At 38.8% G+C, this 4761-nt stretch overlaps 1 pseudogene; it reads left to right on the top strand.

Moving 5' to 3' along the window:
* The first annotated feature begins 1215 nt into the window (after positions 1–1215).
* Positions 1216–1357, top strand: LOC122809831 (annotated as a pseudogene).
* The last annotated feature ends 3404 nt before the right edge of the window (positions 1358–4761 follow it).

The raw sequence follows: 4761 nt of genomic DNA, 5'->3' as shown, positions 1-4761 counted from the left end.
AAGTTCAATTTGTTATGTATTATTTCCCATTTGAGTTTCTGGTGACATTAGATTTAAAAGCTGCATATTCACGCATTTTTATAGACCCAGATTTCTGATGTTTGTTAAGGTTGTCTGTTACCCTTTGGTCTATCCACTGCCCCAAGAATATTCATAAAGTGTCTAGTTCCTGTGAGACACTACTGCAGACAGTAAGGTAGTCACATTTCTCTTTATCTAGATGACTTGCTTATCTTTGTAGAGTCATTTTCACAGTGTCAGGAATCACACCTGGTCAGGGATCTCCTACACAGGCTAAAGTTCTAGGAGAACACAGAAATGTCTTATGTGACTCCTTCTCATAGGATTGTTTTCCTGGAGTGTCTCCTAGATATCTCAGTTCAAAGAGCCTTTCTTCCACTTGAAAAAGTAGATCTATATCTAAATTTATTCTTGACTTTTGCCACTGAGACTATTGTTTCAGATGGGGAACTTCTCATGATTCTGGGACTCATGGCTTCTGATTCTCATGATTCTTATAGCAGTACTCCACATGAGAAAACTCCTTTGTTACATAACATTTGTATAGCCCCATCATAAAATTTCCTGACTTTCCAAATTCCAGGAATGGGATTTGTGAAAAGGGAGAGAAAAGGGAGATTTTTTTTTGTTGTTTTTTTGGTGGAGAGATCACATTTATCACAATCCAGGTCTCCCATTTTCCCTTCCATGTCCTGTTCAATCTGTAATAGCTAGACATGAATATCAGAAATGGAAAAATCACCAAATGGCATTACATCAAAAATGCTGTTCAATGAAATTCCTCATGTGGGGGCTGTACCCCCAACACCCCTTGCTAATTATAGATACCAGCTCTAAGATCACATTACAATGCGGAAAGGGCAAATATCCTGATCCCTACTGTAATGCGGTCTTACTCAAATGGCTCAATGAACAGCATGTTCGATGAAACATGCCATTCAATGCTTTTCCATTCAATAACCGAATATAGACCTGAATAACAATTTGGGTGTATTGAAGTCGCCTTTGATGTTTTGTAAGATGGCTAGCTGTTGTATCCTATGTAAGACACAACTCATTATAGCTAATGCTACTGCAGCAGTGATAAATCAAACATCTACTGCTATGGTAATTTTACTTACACAAAGCTACGCTTTTTTGCACAGCCCTAGTTCTTTCCCATTCTGGTCATCCACATAAAAAGTTCTCAATGAAATACTTACCTGGCAGGGGGAGTGCTTTGGCCATGAGAGTGGTTCCCCTGGCTGATGTTCTTTCATTCCACTTAGTTTGGATTGACCGTTATGATTTCCCCAAATGTAGAAGCTGCATTATTTATGATTGTTGAAAAGCTCACCCAGACTCTGCCACAACTTGCAGTGAGGGAAAGGTTAATTTGTTTTTGGTTTCTTCTATTTTATGTTGCTGTATTACCTTCTTCTGTTTTGTATATTGTGATTTATTTTCTTTAAACTCAGTGAATCACACTAAAATTTAGTCCCCCCAACTGCTGCTGTTTTATTTATTTATTTTTTATTTTTTTATTTGATATTTGGTCCGTGTGGGTCACATAACCCATTTTTAGTGGAGGCTCGGGGAAAAAACTCGAGTTTTATGACTTGGTTACACATTTATACCAATGGATTACTTATATGAAACTGCATAGTTGGAAATTAGTAAACAAACGCTTTCAGTTACTTATATAATAGTAAAACATCATACTAAACATTTAGAGTTTACATACATAAACATGTCATATTAAACATTTACATTTTACATACATTCACAATTAGAAGACTGGCTTCCTAGAGATAAGAGTATTTTTTAGTCTATACTTGCTTATTATGAAACAGATTGGATTCAGTCAATCTGACTGCTTAGATCTTGGTCAGTACAGGTAGAATGGCAAGGATGAGAAGGTACTTAATTGTTAGAAGATGGCTTGGCTTCCAAACTGTTACTGATGTTATTAGTAGATAAGTTTTAAAGGAGGAAGTTAGTATATTATGAGGAAGTAATTTAGAGGAGCACAGGAGGGTTTAGACTGGAGTTAGGCATGTGCATAGCCATGATCTGTTTAAGTGCTCTTTTAAGGAAGCTTTAAAGAGAGATAGACTAGGAGTTAGGCTAATGTTTCGTCATAATTTTGAGAGAGTATGAGTATAGCAATTTTCCACAGTTTTTGAAAGGTTTTTAGATTTTGAGTAGGTTTTTGACAGTGGATCTGAGAGGTCTGCTAGGTTTGTATTGTTTGATTAGGTTTAATAGGGTAGGACAGACAGTGAGTTTATAGATTAGATTATGTATTATAGTTAAGTGTGTATATGTTAGCTGGTTTTGTTTTTGTTTTTCAACTCAACCATCTTTCTAGCTGCTTGCCCCTTATTTTAATTTTACCATATATATCCTTCCCTCTCCTCTTTCATTGGCTATTGTGAGTAAGCACAAAATTATCATTCTGTGAAATCACTCCTTTCACCTATTTAACTTCATTGGCCAACCCACTGTATTCCATAGAGCCAGTATACAAAGTGCCTACCCCCTTCCAATCTTTATTGCTCTTTTAAAATGAGCATCTCTCCACTTAAATAGCTACAGCTTAAGTTATGCCCTCTTTCATAATATAACTGTTAGTGCACAGTGTAGCTCTTATGATATTAAACCTTTTATTCCATCTTAGCTTTAAAATCTGCAACATCTCCTCCATGGGAACCAGTTACTGACGAGCCCACATTCTGCATCTAAGTAGCTGTCTTGAGATTAGTGCTTCTGCTTTGCTCCTGGTGGGAACAGGAGCATAGGGCATTATTTCCTGGAGATGTCTGATCAGCGGAAAGCCTAATAACTGCTTATAGGTGCCAGCTTGGAATTTTTGCATATAAGTTGCTCCTGGTTAGAGAAGAAGCAGAGTGCATTAAATCCTGACTGTTCCTGATTGGGCAGTAAGCGTCTGTGTTTGACCTTCCTGATTGGTCTGGTTACTATTCAAAGCATCTACCAGGAAAAGGCTACAATAAGCCTACAGACCCTTGCATCATCTGGGAAAAGGCTGCGGATCACCAAAGATCCTGTGGCCTGCTTCATATCTTAGGAGTGGTGATACTGTTTTGGTTCTGTTGAGTGAAGAAACAAAGGTGCATTCTATCTCAGCAGCTTGAAGCTGTGGTGAGACCAGCACCAGTAGTAGCCAGGCAGTAGCCTTCCAGGTGACTCCCTGCTTTTCATCATTCTTGACAAGATAATTCTTTCTTTTTAGTAAATTCTAATTGATTTCCTGGTGTCTAACCTAACTTTAGAATATCTGCCTAACTACTTCATCCATAAAACATCAGGGTCTACGTATTAGTTTCTCCTCAAGGGTTTGGCAAGGACCTATATAGAAGCAGGCATCTTGAGCTGATATATTTCCTGTAAAAGCACCACTGAAATTTCACCAGTACCTAGCTGCACACAGCACAACTAAGCTTCAGTGAAAAGCACTGCCTCCAGAGTTGACTCCAACTGTCTAAGCAATAAAAAAGGGTTTATTGTCATGGATACGAACTTTCCCACTAACTGCATTACCAGTTTGGTGAAAATTGGCATCCTGAGGCAATGTAAAAATCGCCTCATGTTTACTGATGACCAGTTAGTTCTCAAACATACTAATATGGTATGTGAGAGGGATTTATTTACAGAATGTCAGTGGAGGCAAACTCTCACATAAAAGCACTCCTAATGTCAATAAGGTTGTCAGTATTACACATGCTGCACCAATCACACATAATTCAAAGCAGACACATAGATACACATATGCTGAGGTGCTTAAATGTAACCATCCTAAACCCCAAAGACCTCCTATATGAAGTACATGTACTAAATGCCTTCAGTAGCACCAAATGCATTCTTTCAAAAAAAAAAACACTCACATCAATACATACAGCAACATCTTATGTTGCCTCTACTTCTAAGCCCATAAGGCAAGCCACCACACAACTCAACAAGCTGGTCATTGGAGACTCCATTGTGAGACACACTGATGCCCTTCTCACCAGGCTAAAGTAAAGAGAAAGTCACAGTTATTTTCTTATCAGGGGCCAGGATGCAAGACATTACACACGCACTCAGGTCTTTGGACCACAGGTGCCAGTATGACACAGTCATAGGTCACATGGGTGTAAATGACCTAAGACATATCTCCCTAGACAATATGAAGAGAGGAGACTACTTCAGTAGACCGAATTCTCACTTACTCAATGTTCATAATGCCAAGACAAAAAGGCCAAAAACTCCATAACACCTGTGTCCCAGAACACAGACTTACCACTCTAGGTATCTAACCGCTTGGCCAACCTGAAAAAAAAAAATTAAAACTGAAGCCAAGTAAACCCATGGTTGTTGGAAGTTTTCCCCCACACCCCTCTATGTTGGGGGCTGCACCCCACACACCCCTAACTAAATATACCAACGCCGAGATCGCACTACCATGGGGGAAAGGGGCAAAGTTAAACATGGTGGCCAAGTGGTTTCTTACCTGGTGTGAAAAGTCAGTGTTCCAGGATGTCAATATTATGGGGTTGTCGGCATTTTCGTCTTAGCATTATGAAAGTCAGGTAAGTGAGACTTTGATCTACTGAAGTAGACCCAAAGAGAGACATCATGGCACTCTCAGAATATATGTCCCATGTTGATATGAGCCTAGCACTGAGCTGCATTTTAACTTCTCCAAGGATGATGTCACAATACAAATAAAATATGACTGACTAATAATTTGCTTAGTAT

This window comes from Protopterus annectens, chromosome 8.part0 (genome assembly GCF_019279795.1).
Source record: "Protopterus annectens isolate FY-2018-M chromosome 8.part0, PAN1.0, whole genome shotgun sequence".
Lineage (NCBI taxonomy): Eukaryota > Metazoa > Chordata > Ceratodontiformes > Protopteridae > Protopterus > Protopterus annectens.
Note: the sequence above shows the minus strand (reverse complement) of the source record. Positions and strands in the feature narration are given on the sequence as shown.